Here is a 19,817-nt window from a genome sequence, read left to right as displayed (position 1 = left end):
CTCCCCCACATTAAGGAACTTAGGAAGAAATGCCAAAAGTCATTAAACATACTAAGAGTACTCAGCCATACGGACTGGGGAGCTGACAGAGATACCTTGCTGCTGCTCTATCGGAGTCTAATTCGATCCAAGCTAGACTACGGATCCATAATATATGGAGCAGCAAGGAAGTCGTACCTAAAAATACTGGAACCAATACAAAATGCTGCCCTGCGTCTCTGTCTCGGCGCGTTTCGTACATCACCTATCCCAAGTCTCCATGTGGAGGCTGGAGAACTCCCCATGGATATAAGAATGAAAAAGCTTGCAATGCAGTATATAGTCAAGCTAAAATCCAACCCCACGAACCCTGCTTTTGACTCCATATTTAACCCCACAGAGGTAGAATTATACAATCGAAGGCCTAACGTCATACAGCCGTTGGGCCTTCGAATGAGAGAACCCATCCAAAATTTAACCCCACCCATTGACCAAATCTCTAAAATAGAAACCCCTCAGAATCCTCCTTGGCTAATGAATAAACCCAAATTAAATTTATCCCTCCTTAATTTCAAAAAAGAAAATACAGACCCAAGCATACTACAAGTCCACTTTAGGGAACTGCAGGAGAGCTACGGAGATTGTGGCACCATCTACACAGACGGATCCAAAATGGAGGGAAAGGTCGCGTGTGCCTGCTCCTTTCGGAACAAAACAATCTCCCGTAGACTCCCCGATGGCTGCTCCATCTTTACGGCCGAATTGCACGCAATATTGCTTGCACTTATGGCCGTAAAAGCATCAGAAAGGAGTAAATTTATAATGTGCTCCGACTCCAAATCTGCATTGCAAGCTTTGGGGCGGATGAAGACTGACATCCCATTGGTACATAAGAGCCTGAAGCTGTTGGACCTAATAACAGCCGACCGTAGGGATGTCACCTTCATCTGGGTCCCCTCCCATGTTGGCATTGAGGGAAACGAAGCCGCAGACAGAGAAGCAAAGAGAGCCCTAAATCATGCGGTGTCAGGAACCCAAATTCCCTACTCGGACCTGAGACAAAGTATTGCCTCTGCCACCTATCGAGAGTGGCAGAACCGATGGGAGGCTGAGACTCACAGTAAACTCAGGCAGATTGTGGCGGATGTCAGGTGGCGGCCCACATCTAAGGGTCTGACAAGGCGTGGTAGCACAACCATGTCCAGACTTAGGATTGGCCACACCTACATCACGCACTCTTTTGTACTGAAGAGAGAGGAGCCCCCACTTTGCGAGTACTGTGACTCTCGCCTCACCGTGGAACATATCCTCGTTGATTGCCCCAGATACCAGGATGTCAGGGCGAAATATTTTAGAGCCACTAATCTAAAAACACTATTTAATAATGTCGACCCTGGGAAGGTACTGGGCTTTATTCGGGAAGTGGGGCTACCTACGAAGATCTGATTTCTGAATTTGTGAACATGCACTATTTACATTAGATTTTTACCAAATATTTAAATTTTTACTACCTTTACTATTTTAACTGTGAATAGACCTTGATTTTAATTATATGACTGTATAGAATCTGGCCCTTGTTGTTTAGAGAGAGAGTAGTCCTTAAGGGACTGCTGGCACGACATGGCCTAAATTGTGCCGATGTGCCTCAAATCAACAAATCAACAAATCAATCTTGCTCTGACATGAGTGGACTACGACATGTCATCTTGATCTGACACGAGTAACCTATGAAATATCTTGCTCTGACATCAGAGGCCTATGACACGTCATCTTGATCTGACATGAGTGGCCTATAACATGTCATCTTGATCTGACATGAGTAGCCTATGACATGTCATCTTGATCTGACATGAGTAGCCTATAACATGTCATTTTGATCTGACATGAGTAGCCTATGACATGTCATCTTGCTCTGGCATGCACTAAAGTTGTACCACTACCCGATGACATAAGTATTCACAGTAGACATGGCTTAAAGTTAAAGGGAAATAACTATAAATATCAATTGCTTTGACGCTACAGTCCTATAGGACGTACAGCCCTCCCCATCTCTCTCTCCTCACAAACTGTTCAAGTGTAGATATACCTATGTGTTTGTTGTGTTCAAGTGTAGATATACCTATGTGTTTGTTGTGTTCAAGTGTAGATATACCTATGTGTTTGTTGTGTTCAAGTGTAGATATACCTATGTGTTTGTTGTGTTCAAGTGTAGATATACCTATGCCTTTGTTGTGTTGCGAATCATTGGTTCGGTTCCAGAATGGGACCCACGAGTGCAATAAAAATAAAACCCTCCAGATACAAAGAACGTATGGAAATGAGACGGGGCGTTTCGCCCCATTCACGCCATCAATAATTCTCTTTGCATGTGCTCATCAAATATTTTTATTGCCTAGTCGACGTCTGCAATAATTAATCCTTTACTTTAAATCTCTCTCTCTCACACACACACACACCTCTCCCACCCCCTCTCTTTCTGTCTCTCCCTCTCTCTCTCTCTCTCTCTCTCGCTCTCTCTCTCTCTCTCTTCCTTTATTTAATAACTCTCATGTATTTAGACCATTTTTTTTTATTTCGGGTAATTTTGTTCCGCTGCCGCGTCGAATCATTGCCTATCCACACCAGTTCCATCTGTACGCCATTATTTATTTTTGCTTGCACCTTTTTGTTAATTAATGAAATATTATTTTCAAAGCATTGGATCAAGTGATAGTTGATTTACCTTGATGCCTTATCGGTTGGTATGCACTTCGAATGATCCTCGTAGATAGCAAGGTCTGAAAGGGCACCTTTTTCATTACCTTTTTTTGTTTTTACTTTTATCTTTATTTCTGAATGAAAGTCCGGGACTTACAGTCAATTGTAACTGTAACGGGAGGTGGCCGAGCATATAGACGCTTTGATTGCTGTCCGCGAAACCCCGATAGTGTCTATTACTATACTATCTCGAAGGTTACTATTTTCTTACTACCAGCCGTCTGTAATGACATACGTTGGGAAAGGAAAGCTGCCTAGTCTATGTGCTGGTCACATAACACTCTCGTTCGCCATATCGACACAGAACCAAGTGGACGCTAGCCCTATAGAGAAAGTTTTGTTTTTCTTAATATATTGTCTAGTTTCCCGTCTTGCACTTGTAATTCTCGTCGTGCTCTAGCTTGACCACTTCCAGTTGTGATTATTTTCTGGCATTGAAATGCAGACGCATATACAAGACACACACACACACTCACACGTATACATACAAACACAGACAACCATCGCACTTATGAAGATAAAACTAATTGTTCGCATTAGTTTCCCCGGCTAAGTATTCAACGCTTTATTCGTTTCAGTTTGTTTGGTCAAATAGTGGAGGTTTTCATGCGGATAAACTATGACTACCGGAAACGAACTTTTTTTGGTGTATCTGGTGTAAAAAAAAAAAGGAAGTGATGCTAAATTATCCACTCTTTACCGAATCAAATTTTGTGACGCGCTTCCGTTTTTAACTTTTAGTTAGTTGGCAACTTTGAAGTTTTATTTAGCGTCCTTGACTTTGTTTAGTTGATTGGGAAATTCCCCACTAGGAAACGGGCAAATACTTCTTGTTCTTCTCGTGGTATAGAGAATATATAAAAAAAATTCCAGCGAACAATAAAATATAGAGCAAGACTTGGTTCGTTTTTAAACATAAATCATATAATATTCAACTCGTCTCTGAGAAATAACAACAGCAGTAATTTAAAAGGTAGATCTGGTTGTGTTGTATGCGCTCAGGACTGTCGTCATAATGGTCCCTGGTTCGAAGCTTGACCGTCGCCATCCATTGCTGTCCTGCAGAAGATTTGGGCTAGGATGTTATAATTTTCATTTCTAAAGGACCATTCTAGTCATGCCGTACATCACACACTATTCACTTGGAGGTTGTTGTTGTCTTTCATGTGTCTCACAAGGTTGTTGTTGTCTTTCATGTGTCTCACAAGGTTGTTGTTGTCTTTCATGTGTCTCACAAGGTTGTCGTTGTCTTTCATGTGTCTCACAAGGTTGTTGTTGTCTTTCATGTGTCTCACAAGGTTGTTGTTGTCTTTCATGTGTCTCACAAGGTTGTTGTTGTCTTTCATGTGTCTCACAAGGTTGTTGTTGTCTTTCATGTGTCTCACAAGGTTGTTGTTGTCTTTCATGTGTCTCACAAGGTTGTTGTTGTCTTTCATGTGTCTCACAAGGTTGATGTTGTCTTTCATGTGTCTCACAAGGTTGTTGTTGTCTTTCATGTGTCTCACAAGGTTGATGTTGTCTTTCATGTGTCTCACAAGGTTGTTGTTGTCTTTCATGTGTCTCACAAGGTTGTTGTTGTCTTTCATGTGTCTCACAAGGTTGTTGTTGTCTTTCATGTGTCTCACAAGGTTGTTGTTGTCTTTCATGTGTCTCACAAGGTTGTTGTTGTCTTTCATGTGTCTCACAAGGTTGGTGTTGTCTTTCATATGTCTCACAAGGTTGGTGTTGTCTTTCATGTGTCTCACAAGGTTGTTGTTGTCTTTTATGTGTCTCACAAGGTTGTTGTTGTCTTTCATGTGTCTCACAAGGTTGCTGTTGTCTTTCATGTGTCTCAGTAGATTGATGTTGTCTTTCATGTGTCTCACAAGGTTGTTGTTGTCTTTCATGTGTCTCACAAGGTTGTTGTTGTCTTTCATGTGTCTCACAAGGTTGTTGTTGTCTTTCATGTGTCTCACAAGGTTGTTGTTGTCTTTCATGTGTCTCACAAGGTTGTTGTTGTCTTTCATGTGTCTCACAAGGTTGTTGTTGTCTTTCATGTGTCTCACAAGGTTGATGTTGTCTTTCATGTGTCTCACAAGGTTGTTGTTGTCTTTCATGTGTCTCACAAGGTTGATGTTGTCTTTCATGTGTCTCACAAGGTTGTTGTTGTCTTTCATGTGTCTCACAAGGTTGTTGTTGTCTTTCATGTGTCTCACAAGGTTGTTGTTGTCTTTCATGTGTCTCACAAGGTTGTTGTTGTCTTTCATGTGTCTCACAAGGTTGTTGTTGTCTTTCATGTGTCTCACAAGGTTGGTGTTGTCTTTCATATGTCTCACAAGGTTGGTGTTGTCTTTCATGTGTCTCACAAGGTTGTTGTTGTCTTTTATGTGTCTCACAAGGTTGTTGTTGTCTTTCATGTGTCTCACAAGGTTGCTGTTGTCTTTCATGTGTCTCAGTAGATTGATGTTGTCTTTCATGTGTCTCACAAGGTTGTTGTTGTCTTTCATGTGTCTCACAAGGTTGTTGTTGTCTTTCATGTGTCTCACAAGGTTGTCGTTGTCTTTCATGTGTCTCACAAGGTTGTTGTTGTCTTTCATGTGTCTCACAAGGTTGTTGTTGTCTTTCATATGTCTCACAAGGTTGGTGTTGTCTTTCATGTGTCTCACTAGGTTGTTGTTGTCTTTCATGTGTCTCACAAGGTTGTTGTTGTCTTTCATGTGTCTCACAAGGTTGTTGTTGTCTTTCATGTGTCTCACAAGGTTGTTGTTGTCTTTCATGTGTCTCACAAGGTTGTTGTTGTCTTTCATGTGTCTCACAAGGTTGGTGTTGTCTTTTATGTGTCTCACAATGTTGCTGTTGTCTTTCATGTGTCTCAGTAGATTGATGTTGTCTTTCATGTGTCTCACAAGGTTGTTGTTGTCTTTCATGTGTCTCACAAGGTTGTTGTTGTCTTTCATGTGTCTCACAAGGTTGGTGTTGTCTTTCATGTGTCTCACAAGGTTGCTGTTGTCTTTCATGTGTCTCAGTAGATTGATGTTGTCTTTCATGTGTCTCACAAGGTTGTTGTTGTCTTTCATGTGTCTCACAAGGTTGGTGTTGTCTTTCATGTGTCTCACAAGGTTGGTGTTGTCTTTCATGTGTCTCACAAGGTTGGTGTTGTCTTTCATGTGTCTCACAAGGTTGATGTTGTCTTTCATGTGTCTCAGTAGATTGATGTTGTCTTTCATGTGTCTCACAAGGTTGTTGTTGTCTTTCATGTGTCTCACAAGGTTGTTGTTGTCTTTCATGTGTCTCACAAGGTTGGTGTTGTCTTTCATGTGTCTCACAAGGTTGTTGTTGTCTTTCATGTGTCTCACAAGGTTGTCGTTGTCTTTCATGTGTCTCACAAGGTTGTTGTTGTCTTTCATGTTTCTCACAAGGTTGTTGTTGTCTTTCATGTGTCTCACAAGGTTGGTGTTGTCTTTCATGTGTCTCACAAGGTTGATGTTGTCTATTATGTGTCTCACAAGGTTGTTATTGTCTTTCATGTGTCTCACAAGGTTGTTGTTGTCTTTCATGTGTCTCACAAGGTTGCTGTTGTCTTTCATGTGTCTCAGTAGATTGATGTTGTCTTTCATGTGTCTCAGTAGATTGATGTTGTCTTTCATGTGTCTCACAAGGTTGTTGTTGTCTTTCATGTGTCTCACAAGGTTTTTTTTGTCTTTCATGTGTCTCACAAGGTTGGTGTTGTCTTTCATGTGTCTCACAAGGTTGGTGTTGTCTTTTATGTGTCTCACAAGGTTGCTGTTGTCTTTCATGTGTCTCAGTAGATTGATGTTGTCTTTCATGTGTCTCACAAGGTTGTTGTTGTCTTTCATGTGTCTCACAAGGTTGTTGTTGTCTTTCATGTGTCTCACAAGGTTGTTGTTTTCTTTCATGTGTCTCACAAGGTTGCTGTTGTCTTTCATGTGTCTTAGTAGATTAATGTTGTCTTTCATGTGTCTCACAAGGTTGTTGTTGTCTTTCATGTGTCTCACAAGGTTGTTGTTGTATTTCATGTGTCTCACAAGGTTGTCGTTGTCTTTCATGTGTCTCACAAGGTTGTTGTTGTCTTTCATGTGTCTCACAAGGTTGTTGTTGTCTTTCATGTGTCTCACAAGGTTGGTGTTGTCTTTCATGTGTCTCACTAGGTTGTTGTTGTCTTTCATGTGTCTCACAAGGTTGGTGTTGTCTTTCATGTGTCTCACAAGGTTGTTGTTGTCTTTCATGTGTCTCACAAGGTTGTTGTTGTCTTTCATGTGTCTCACAAGGTTGTTGTTGTCTTTCATGTGTCTCACAAGGTTGGTGTTGTCTTTTATGTGTCTCACAAGGTTGCCGTTGTCTTTCATGTGTCTCAGTAGATTGATGTTGTCTTTCATGTGTCTCACAAGGTTGTTGTTGTCTTTCATGTGTCTCACAAGGTTGTTGTTGTCTTTCATGTGTCTCACAAGGTTGGTGTTGTCTTTCATGTGTCTCACAAGGTTGCTGTTGTCTTTCATGTGTCTCAGTAGATTGATGTTGTCTTTCATGTGTCTCACAAGGTTGTTGTTGTCTTTCATGTGTCTCACAAGGTTGTTGTTGTCTTTCATGTGTCTCACAAGGTTGGTGTTGTCTTTCATGTGTCTCACAAGGTTGTTGTTGTCTTTCATGTGTCTCACAAGGTTGGTGTTGTCTTTCATGTGTCTCAGTAGATTGATGTTGTCTTTCATGTGTCTCACAAGGTTGGTGTTGTCTTTCATGTGTCTCACAAGGTTGTTGTTGTCTTTCATGTGTCTCACAAGGTTGTTGTTGTCTTTCATGTGTCTCACAAGGTTGTTGTTGTCTTTCATGTGTCTCACAAGGTTGGTGTTGTCTTTCATGTGTCTCACAAGGTTGGTGTTGTCTTTCATGTGTCTCACAAGGTCGCTGTTGTCTTTCATGTGTCTCAGTAGATTGATGTTGTCTTTCATGTGTCTCACAAGGTTGTTGTTGTCTTTCATGTGTCTCACAAGGTTGTTGTTGTCTTTCATGTGTCTCACAAGGTTGGTGTTGTCTTTCATGTGTCTCACAAGGTTGGTGTTGTCTTTCATGTGTCTCACAAGGTTGTTGTTGTCTTTCATGTGTCTCACAAGGTTGGTGTTGTCTTTCATGTGTCTCACAAGGTTGGTGTTGTCTTTCATGTGTCTCACAAGGTTGGTGTTGTCTTTCATGTGTCTCACAAGGTTGTTGTTGTCTTTCATGTGTCTCACAAGGTTGTTGTTGTCTTTCATGTGTCTCACAAGGTTGTTGTTTTCTTTCATGTGTCTCACAAGGTTGGTGTTGTCTTTCATGTGTCTCACAAGGTTGATGTTGTCTTTCATGTGTCTCAGTAGATTGATGTTGTCTTTCATGTGTCTTACAAGTTTGTTGTTGTCTTTCATGTGTCTCACAAGGTTGGTGTTGTCTTTCATGTGTCTCACAAGGTTGTTGTTGTCTTTCATGTGTCTCACAAGGTTAATGTTGTCTTTCATGTGTCTGAGTAGATTGATGTTGTCTTTCATGTGTCTCACAAGGTTGTTGTTGTCTTTCATGTGTCTCACAAGGTTGTTGTTGTCTTTCATGTGTCTCAGTAGATTGATGTTGTCTTTCATGTGTCTCAGAACTTCAATAAGCTGTGGTGTATTTGTGTCTATATGTGGATATCCATCTGTATTTGTCTCTGTGGGTGTTATGAATGCCTGCGCGTATACTGTGTGTGTATTTTAGTGTGTATCTCAATGTATGTTTGAGTCTGTTTATGATTGTGTCTGTGTGTGCTGAGATTGAAAAGTTTTCGATTAAATTCCTATTTTTTTCGACATTTGATTTTCCTTTTCTTGTAGCGTATTTTACTTGACATTGAAAGTTCCTTGTTTGATTACAAATAAAACAATTAAAACATGAGTCAGACTAGGTCAATTTAACCTCCAAATCACGATTTCCAAAAAAAAAAAAAAAAAAACAACAACCAAGAAATAAAAAAAATAACAGAAGTAGTTATAACTTTAAACTCATTCTGTGAATATTTATATATAAAAAAATTATTCATAGCTTTCTTTGCTTCCAACCCCCTCTTCCCATTTTTTTCCTTTTTTTAAAAAAAAAAAATTCTTTTGGTTTCAATCTCATGAGCACATGAATGGACAGATTTACAGGTTGAATCTAATTGCTGTGGTACTATCTCTGTCTTATTGCATTTGACAAGGGCGACTACTGGTCCGGTATTGAGGATAAACGCTCAGATTAATTTGCAAAAGTATGTCTGACAAATTAACAAGCTCAGGATAATATTTTTAAAAAGAAAAAGAAAAAAAGTAAAAGCGAAGTAGTAAAATTTATTTTTAAAAGTATATACAATTTTTAAAACGTCTTGACTGCATAATGCAGTTAGATTTGTAAGGCTTGGCATTCAAGCTCATCACAGCTCCAGCCGGTGTGGCTGATCCTAGCTGTGCCCAGCTGAACATCTAGCTGATCTATGTTCTACCTTCGTACGGAATGCTTTTGTTCTTCGTCCTCGTTATGTCCTGACGTTCTCGTCTGTAGCTCTGACAGTTCATGGAATAGACTTCTGACAGGCCGTGCAACACAAGAGCAATATCCTCCCCCAGAATTCTTTCTCCCAAGCCAAAGATTTACAGCCATTTTTTTTTTTTTTTTGGAAAACTGGTTTGGGTCGTGAATTGTCTCCCCTCCCCCCCCTCACTCCTCTCTCTCTCTCTCCTTATTTTTTTTTCTTTCATATTTAGTGTCTGGAAATTGATATTTCTAGAAACAAGAAACTTTTATACAATATTCTATGAAAACTTAAATTTACAAGCGAATCGTTTTCCCTACAGTGCCAAGTATTTTGGTTGAGCTCACACTAGACAGTAGGATGTTCTGAGTCCGAGGAGATTCGAATGTCCTTTATTTTATACTCATCCCCACCCCGCACACATCTGCACTGGTATCTTACCTGGTATCAATGGAAATGTTTTAGGCCGAACTATTTTTATTTCATTATACTCTTCACCCCACGTCTATGTGGTCACGTGATGTTCTTTGTAGTAAATGAAAATACTAGAGCTGTGGTGCTTGTAAAGTTTCTCGGTACAAACAAACATCTCCAGTACGCTCTCAGTTGTTGACATGCACATGCAGATAGTTGCATGTATGCTGCTGGTGGGATTGTGAAAACTCATTGACTACTCACATTAAAGTAAACTGTATTGTAAATCTCATTATTCTCCAGATCAAAGTAGAACCAGCAGAAAGATGTTATATTTATGTTTTTAAACATTTGATCATTATCGCGACAATGAAAGTACAGCTCAGATAATAAGTTGTTAACTTCATAGCTTTGGCAGGAAACTAGAGACACATATCCACTAATAATATACACTGGACGGGTATATTTTAAAGAACTACACACACTTATCAATCAATCCAGCGCTGGATTTAATATAGACTATATACATTCGCACATGGGCCTATGGGCCACAGAGCCTCACACTTTAAAGAGGCACACACTTTTAGAAAATAAAACTTTTTTTTTAATATGCATGTTAATTTAAGAAAATAGTGGCAAATGTGAACGAATTTACAAGAGCTCCTCTCTTCACAAATATTACATTCTTTTCTATTTAGGAACAGTATTAACTGCTATCTATCTATCTATCTATCTATCTATCTATCTATCTATCTATCTATCTATCTATCTATCTATCTATCTATCTATCTATCTATCTATCTATCTATCTATCTATCTATCTATCTATCTATCTGTCTATCTATCTGTCTGTCTGTCTGCCTATCTGTCTGTCTGTCTGTCAGCATTTCTTTATTGCAAATGATGTAGTTCACAGCCAAATCTGCGTAGTCACGTGAAGTGCTGAAAAACTGAACACCTTCTTAATCTTCGCACTGGCAGAGAAGCCCTTAATACACATCTATTGCATTGCATCACCGGAAATGAGAATTGCGGAGCTGAGGAGACGCATACACAACGTAGTAGGGCCACGTACATATTTTCTGTTAGCGCGAGGTCTTCAACAAGGTGCAGGGCCTTGGGTGGTCGCCTATGCTCTGTATTCTCCAGGTAGCGCTCAAAGTAAGTCTTCCCCTCTCCTTTTGTTATTGGTGTCTTGCAGTGGGGGCCGTCGCCATGACCTGTAGGTCTACACCTCGTGCTGAAACACGCGCATACAGTGAGTAAACGTTAAAGTAACCAAAAACATAAAGTGTTAAGAGATAGTTCAACACCGAGTCTGTTCTATAGACATGTGTACAATGACCCATATAATACATACATACTACATAATACGGACAAACATATATACATACTATACATACAGAGGGAGGCGCGGTGGCTGAGCGGAAAAGCGCTTGGGATCCAAGGTTCGAAGCCTATATTATGTTTGCTTTTATTTACATACGTTCACTAAAAAACTAATGGTCATAGACTTAACAGCTGAACTTAGATCTAGACTCCAAATATTACAAAATTATTTACCATACGTGGTGATTTGTGTATGTGTGTGTGTGTACAATGTTTTTGATTACCTATTATATATTATTTTCTTAAAGGTGATTGACAGAATGAAAGAAAGAGGAAAAACGGGGATGGGGGGGTATTGTGAATATCTTATTGTTAGGTTTCCTCAGCACCTTACGAGACGAACAGAAATGGGATTGTTACCTGTGATACCCCCCAACAAAAAATCTTATTTGTCTTACTTTACAGGTGGTAAGACTACAATACAGAGGTCTGTGTTGTATGAGGTTCATAAAGAGAGAATCGTTTTCTTTCTGGCGTGGTTTGGAATCAAAGCTTCGAGTCCAATCACGTCCACGGTGACTCTGTTATCATTAAGAGTGCTAGTCTGGCTAGCGATGGTATTCCTGCAATGCTTGTTTATCTCATTCATGCAGATCATCTTGACCTAGAGAACGGTCACGGGTGATGTGTGCATCAATGTCTGTCTGGGTTTGGAACAATGGGAACTTCACTAGTTGTGGTACTTATCTCGACCTAATCTCCAACCTCTTTACCTACTGATTTTAAATAATTGTGAACTTTCCTTTACACGTGTATTCGTGTGTGTGTGTGTGTGTGTGTGTGTGTGAGAGAGAGAGAGATAAAGGGAGGGAAGGGATACAAAAGGAGATAGTTGGAAGGCTAGGATTAAAAAATGTGGGGAATTTATCGGGAATATTTTTATTAAAATTTATGAGAGTCACAATCCAGCCAGCTCTTTCATAGTATATATACTAAATGAAATGTCACGTTTTGTACTAAGTGACCTGTCTTGCGGAACCCCCCCCCCTCTCCCCCGCCATTTTTCTTGTCACCTTTAGTCATTTTAAAACTTTGTATGAAAAAAAAAACTTTCACTCATTAACCTCCGCACCCCCCTCCCCGTCTTACTCTGTAGACATACGTCCTGTTGTGTCAAGTCAACTGACGAGTTGACTTCTTTTAAAAGTGTGCCCAGCGTTCAAACAAGTCGACACCCAATCATGAGATACAGAATCGACATACAATACCTACATTTTGGGTAGAGTCAATAGGGTAACACACACCAGGTCCATGGAATGCATAGATCATGTTCAGAGTTCTGTTTGTTGCCAACTTTCACACCATCAAGTAATGACCTCTTCCGAGCGAAAACACTCCTAAACGTTACCAACTCATCTAGGCTAGGATTTGTTTTTATTTTAATTATAGATTGAAAAACGGGATTCAATAAAAAAAAAAAAAGCTGTAACATTTCAAACAAAGACTTGCTTCAAGTATAACACTAACTATACTCGTACCATACCATATTCAGTACAGTTAATAATAATTACTTTGGCAACCTATTTGGTAAAACATCGTATTTCACCATTGTCCTTTGAATCAGATATTGTACAATACATACAATACAATATATATATATATTGTTTGTTTACTAGTCTATCTATATCGTTACTACGAAAATTGCGATATATGAATTTCAGTTATTTGTCAATTTAGATATAGACGTGCAGGTTTTTGATCAGTTGCATAATTTTATTTTTTCGTTGTTTCTTTTTCTTTGTATTTAATTTCATCTATGGGCAACCAAATTCACTTGGCCTAAGGCCTCCAATTATCCTAGGCCGGCACTGGTCTTTGTTATAATTTACCAAAACAGACTCTTTCTGTAAAATAATCATTCATAAGTAGAACGGGTTGCTTTAATCCGCCATGAAAATCAAAGACTGTGTACAGTTTTATGCAATAAATACCATGAACGACTTAATTCACATACTTTAATTTTTTTTGGTGTAAAAAATTTCTTTTTCTTAGAGAAACATTGGAAATTAAAAGATACAAAGAATAAAACTTTCTGACCTACAGACTATTCCGTATATTTTTTTTTTAATCGAACCCTAGTTGACTATTGTTCCTTTTTTTTTAGTTGTCTTTACATTATGACGTTTCCGAGGTGCTGACAGTAAGAGCCGACGTGGACCACATGCCTGGCAGGTTGGCATAAAATAGAAGGACGTTAGTGTCGCCTTTAAATGTTGGATCGGTTTATGTACTCCCCAGGCTGACATGACCTCCAAACATGCCTCTAGCTTAACTCAGTGTTACAGATAGAAAAAAGAAAGATAAGCATTGCTGAACGAATGGAGACACTCAGACACCAAGAATGTAGATCTGGTGTCACATAAAATATCTTCAAGCTGGTTCAGCCATTTCAAACTTGGAAACATGGTTAATGCTGATGTCACAGGGCTGCTTTTTTATAGCATAGCCCATAGGTGCTGTATACGTAAACACACATATTACAATACACATACATGGACACATCAGACACACTCACATACACAAACAGACACACACACAAATTTAGATGAAGACTGCGATTTTGATCGTCGAGGTCTCTAGAACACGCAACTCCAATGAGTGCCTGACATTCGTTGAAGAAGGCAGCTGGTCGCTGTGTTGGCTACATGACACCCAGGTCAACCATCGGAAACAAGGACTTTCTTACAATGGTTGGAAAAAAAACCACTCTAAAAAAGCTAGCATTTTGGTGCATCCGTTGTAAAAAAATGAAGAAAGCATTGATACACTCTGTTTTCCATAGAAAAGAAAAGATAGTTTTGTGCACTATTTAGCACCGCAGAATCAAAATTTATTAACTTTTGTGTACGTATCACAAATTAATTTCGAAATGAATTAAGCATTAGACTTTCATTCTACGACAGAGGCGCAACTTAAGACTTATTTTAAAATAAATGGGCAACACTCGGACATAATACCGCATTTTAAAATTATAGGCTAGCCCCTAGTGCGTTCAATAACGCTTTCAATTTCAGCTCATTGTGTGTGTGTGTGTGTGTTATTATTACTAAGGTGGCAACATTGATGCTCAATTTAGTGTCCTTGACATTGTTTAGCAGATCCTGAAAATCTTAATAGAAGCAGACGAGCTTTACGTCATCTACCCACAAAAGATTGCAAGGTCTGAAACAGAGATATATATACAATAGTAGATGCTTTGACGTTTGGTGTGGGCTTCGAACTCTGTCGTCACAAAAGTCCCGAGTTAGAGCGGTGGCCATTTTGAACTCCTTCGTCCTGCAAGAGGTTTGGACTGGGACGTAACAATCTTCAGTTCTGATAGAACTTGCCTAAGTTTGAACATCGAAACAAAGCACCAACTAGAAATGAAGATTGAGATTGGGAACCTTTTGAGGAAGTCCAGGTCTCTTGAACACAAAACGTTGGCTTTTAGTTCGCTAGCAAATAATTGGATCAACAGTTCAACTATCATATAGTCTTTGTTAAGACAGGCTACCCTTTTTTTTATATTAACGTAACGTACATTTAGACACCTTTGGGGCCTGTGAAGTACAACCTTACTAGCAGACGTCAATAGACGCCCCCTCCTCCACACTCCCTCATTCTTTGTCTTTAACGTTTGCTTCTATTCTATACCAGCTTAGAATGTACCAAATGTCCAAAGGCAATGCCGTACGTGTCATAGGGTCCTGATTGCGAAAGAAGATAATGAGGTCCTTTCGTATGGAAGAAAGGGTCAGTCGAAAATCTAATTGTGAGAAGGGGAGGTGGCATGTAATAATATGTAGAGGTCAGTATATGAGTCTGAGGTCAGCCATACATATTTCGTTTCCCATCACCCCCCCCCCCATCAGCACGGCGAACACTAGCCAAGTGTGGGACAAGACAAACCTTACCCCCCTTTTTTTTTTTCCTTTTTGACAAGCAATGTCGGTAGCAGACGGACACGAACATCGCCGCATCTATCCCTTAGGGTCATCTAAAAACCATTAGTGCCAACCATTAGTGACTTCATCGCTTCTGGCTCTGGCCATTGCAACATGACACTTGAGATTTTCAAAGCCGACGGAATACCACATGAATTAGGTTGACAAAGGCGTTTTGTGATAACACAAGAGATCTAGAAAGAAGATCCATTTGAGAATTCTATCATTTACTATTTTCAAAGAAAAAAACAGAAAGAAAAATGTATAACTGCTTGCGTTTTAATCTAATAATGAGGATCATTTGTAAGAAGGATGAGCACAATAGAACAATTCTTAAGTTTCCTTTTCTGTCAGTCTCTCTATCATCAACATCATTTGTCGTTTGCGGTTCCTGGAACAAAGGACAATCTTTGTAAGATGTGCTTCAGCCCGTGATGTGGGCCAGCTTATGAGTCCCTTCCAGTATTCTGCTTCCTTGTCTGCCATTTCCAGGCTCGGGATTGCTATGAGATTTGAGGCCTTTCTCTACGTCTTGGAAATCCTATAACCCCGTACACAGCTGGTCTGTGTTGTTCTCAAAGGGGTGACGGATTCAGATTCACGTTGTGACATTTACTCTACATTTCTCTGTCCACAAGTCTTTCACCATTTGAATATGATGTTATCGTAACGCCGTATTGAGATGATATTATTCCAACGTGAAATTCTGTAAAAGTAAGTTCCCCTTTTAGACCTTGTGGTCTATAGAGTGATCTATTTCTGTGGCTAACAAGGGTGTCATGTGGCTAGTACAACGACCAACCGCCTTTACATTTCCCCAACTAATGTCTGGTACCCATTAGAGCTTGGTCGACTCAGAGGCGTCCAAAGATCCTGAAATTAAAAATCCCAGACTCCACCAGGATTCGAACGCGGGACTTCGGTTTCGGAGGCCAAGCGCTTCTTGTGAGAGTCTGTATTTTGATGATATTCTTCCCAATGCAAAAGTTCGTATTTTCATTACATTATTTGTTCAGTAATTGTTGATGAAGGAATGTATTAGTTCTCGTTTGTATAGTTCCTTGGCTGTTATGTTCCACCTGACAAAGTTCTGACCTTGTTCCTGATATTTAATTTATAGAAAGTGATCTACTGTTACCTCAGCTTGAACATTTAGTCGCCGCCCCTGACTGCGACATGGCGGGACTCGTCGAAGTCTCTTGTTCGCTGACAGAAGGTCGGGACTGAAGATGTATTGATAAAACAATGGGGACCAGGGGTAGGCCTGGGTGGGGGTGGGGGATCTCTGTATCCGACAAAGAAAATGAGCAATAAATAATCTCTGAGTTGAGTGAAATGACGCGTGACTTGTGGCGAATTAAAAAAAAAGACAATGGTTAGGTCATGTTAGTGCATGGATGGAGAAATATCTCCCGAGGAGAGAAAAAAAACAACACTGCGTGTGTGTGTGTGTGACTAGAGAAGATGAAACAATATAACATGATGGAGAAAATCTGAAGCTAAAACCATAAAAAAAATAAATAATAAAGTTTGGTGAAAAGATGTGAAAATCTGTTTAAATCAAATTATTTGGAGCCGTCACACTACTTCAACATACTTGCAGTAACTGAAGCTTTCCTTCAGACATACAATTAACAATTTGTCTTTAAAAGAATTTAAATACCTTAAATATCTTACATTTATAAATAAAGAATCCATCCATATTTTCATCCCAACTTTTCTAGAATATTCTTTAAGAAAGATAATGTAACAGTAGACTTTAAAAAACATTTTGTTTGAACTCAATGCATTTTTAATCAATTTACTTTTATGTCATTTCTTCACCCACTTAAGTGTCATGCACCTCCCCCGCCCCAATGTGTCCTTTGGTGACATATCTTTGCTTCTATCACGCAGTGCCAGAACGACTCATCTTTGTCTTTTTTTTTTATTCATTATCTCATCAACAAAGAGAATCAAACTCCGCCAGGGCCGAAAGAGAGGCTCAAGTTTTTAAATGGGGTCATGATAGAAGGAAATAGATGTGTCGCTTTTAAATAAATGTTTGGTTCATTGCTCCAATAATATTTGATCTAGTTTGTGTAACATCTGTTTATATGGGCAGATAGTAAGGGAAAAAGAAGATAAAATAAAAAACAACTGGAAATTGACATAAGTAAATGGAAGATGGAAAAAGAGAGAGAAAGAGAGAGAGAGAAAAAGAAAAAGAAAGAGAGAGAAAGAGCGAGAGAGGGATATATAAAGAGAGAGAGAGAAAGAAAGAGAAATAGAGAAAAAGAGAGAGAGAGAAAGAGAGAGAAAGAAAAAGAAAGAGAGAGAGAGAAAAAGAGAGAGAAAGAGAGAGAGAGAGGTTATAGAGAAAAAGGTGTCGGGAGAAAAACATAACGAAGAAAATAAAATTGCTACAAATATTCCATCAACAATCCAGATGCTTAAAACCAGCCATTTCAAGAAATTAAAATGTTTTGAAACAATGATTAGATCTATAAAAACAGAGGGTCTGGAATGCAGAGCCTAGAAATGAATGCCAAGATTTGGGAGCAATAAAATAAACAGATCTAGAAGTCTAGGATTCAGGATTGAAGGTTAGAAACGTCGCTCAGTAAGATGACCTGACAATTTGTTTGGGAAAATATTTATTATTAACTAATGACATTGGAAAAATAAAGTGTATTAATTGGAAAAGCTTGTTTAAGTGTATAACTATTCAAACATATCTCAGTCGTTTTAATTGTCATCGCTCTAATCAAATAAATTCAAGGCTCTAGGTTCAGATCATAAACTACAGAGCTATGGGTACAATGCTTGCTCGTATTAGGATACACATTGGGAGAAACCCCTCCCCCCATTATGGTTCCTTAGGCCACTAGGATGACAAACTCTAATCTCACACATCTATCATCCACCTCCGAGCATACGCGGACATTGCCGAACGTTGCGGAGGGGTAGGAGGTTGAGCAAAGAGAGAGAATTATGGAGATAGAGAGAGAGAAAGACAGACAGAGAGAGAATATGAAAAATTGACACTACCCCTCGGGGAACATAGTGAAACCTGGGAGTAGGGGAAATCCACCCCCCCCTGAAAAACATTTTCACTTTCTCATGCATCCATTGTCCCCCCCCCCCCCCCCCAACCAATACTCAGCTTGCCACATTCCTCTCCCCCTTTTTTTTATTCTAAACTCCAGCTACGGGATGTTTCCATCTCTGGGCTAACTTATCATTGACCCAATAGATGTTTAATCTCCCCCATCTATCATAGTCATGGAATCAAGAGCATCTCCCAAGACACGCACACACGCACGCACACACATCTCTATTTCCGCACAGTATATCTCTGAATAACGTTTTTTGCGCATTTCAATTGAATCACAATCTTTTTATTGTCTCTTCTTCTTATTATTACAAAGCTTATATCAACTCACTCTATCTGTCTGTCTGGTACAAAGCTTATATCAACTCACTCTGTCTGTCTGTCTGTCTGGTACAAAGCTTATATCAACTCACTCTGTCTGTCTGTCTGGTACAAAGCTTATATCAACTCACTCTGTCTGTCTGTCTGTCTGTCTGGTACAAAGCTTCTATCAACTCACTCTGTCTGTCTGTCTGTCTGTCTGTCTGGTGCAAATCTTGTACTCGTTGTTTCTTTCACTTCGCATTCTCGATCAAGTTGAAACTTTGCACAAATATTCACTGTCCCTGACATAATATGAATACATCAAAACATTACCCATTTATATTGGTAGTTAGTTAGTTACGTTTAATATAGAATGAGAAATAATCTTACAATGTTGAAATATATGGCTGTACATGTGCAGTTCTTTTCTTACATAACTTTCTGTAAAATAAAAATAGTATTTGTATATTTCCTTCGTTAAAGTATTTTTATATTTTGCTTGTTGAATAAAAGTAACGTCTGTATTATATAAGATAAGGTAATAGCGCAAAACAAAGTCTCATTCGCCATCCCTTTCGACCCATTGGATATCGGCCCACGGGGCATTTGCCCAAATGTCCATATAGTCAATCGATAAAAAATGCGAAAACACACACACACACACACAAAAAAACGTAAATATTTCTGATCCTCGAAATTCGGATTAAAAAAAAAATCTTTAATGGGACTCCTCTCTTGTACCTGAGTGAGTACTCCTGCCTGCCCTCACATAAATTCGGCCTTAGCTGTACAGTTACTCATGTGGACATTATATCTCAGTAACACTTCCATGCTAATAATATGATTACATTGCCAATCTAGTTTTTTTTACTATACTCGTCAGCCCAACCTTTAACTACAGTTAAATAAGTCACTGTAAAACATGTTAAGAGTCTAATAAATTTGTGTAAATTCGACTCAGTGAAAAACAATCAATGTTTTTAAAACAACAACAACATAAAAACAGAAACCACACAAATGTCACATGTTTAGAACCTTTGTTATGTTTGTGTAGCCGAGTTTATAATTTGAAGTTTTAAATGTCTAATTGAAACACAATGTCGGATTTTTTAAATGTAAAATATCAACCATCAAAACATATATATGTTTTACGAGGGCGCGTTTTAAACCTTTATAAACGACCATGTTTCCCTTGCCAGCTGCTCTAGGCTGGTCCTTCTGCTCTCACCCTAAGCCTGCGGGTCTACGCCGATGATAAGTTCTTAATGACACGTTATATCTCTAACGTTTGTACATCTACATAGTCAAGACACAAACATATTTTATTACCCTACACATTCGTAGTAACGTCTACTCAAGGGACAGCAACTCTGGTGGTCCCCTTTCCCCATTTTTACCTCCCTTGAATCTACTTGGCTTGGAAAGAGAAAAAAAAAGAAAAAAT

At 39.1% G+C, this 19,817-nt stretch overlaps 1 protein-coding gene and 1 long non-coding RNA gene across 3 annotated transcripts in view; both read left to right on the top strand.

Moving 5' to 3' along the window:
* Positions 1–19,817, top strand: part of LOC129925731 (uncharacterized) — a 166,639-nt gene that overhangs the window by 53,910 nt on the left and 92,912 nt on the right. The gene's annotated exons all lie outside the window — the stretch shown is intronic.
* LOC129925732 (uncharacterized) lies at positions 7,633–8,695 on the top strand. The gene is made up of 2 exons (XR_008777464.1): positions 7,633–7,694; positions 8,295–8,695. It is a non-coding gene; the product is annotated as an uncharacterized LOC129925732 (long non-coding RNA).

This window comes from Biomphalaria glabrata, chromosome 4 (genome assembly GCF_947242115.1).
Source record: "Biomphalaria glabrata chromosome 4, xgBioGlab47.1, whole genome shotgun sequence".
Taxonomy (NCBI): Eukaryota; Metazoa; Mollusca; class Gastropoda; family Planorbidae; genus Biomphalaria; species Biomphalaria glabrata.
Note: the sequence above shows the minus strand (reverse complement) of the source record. Positions and strands in the feature narration are given on the sequence as shown.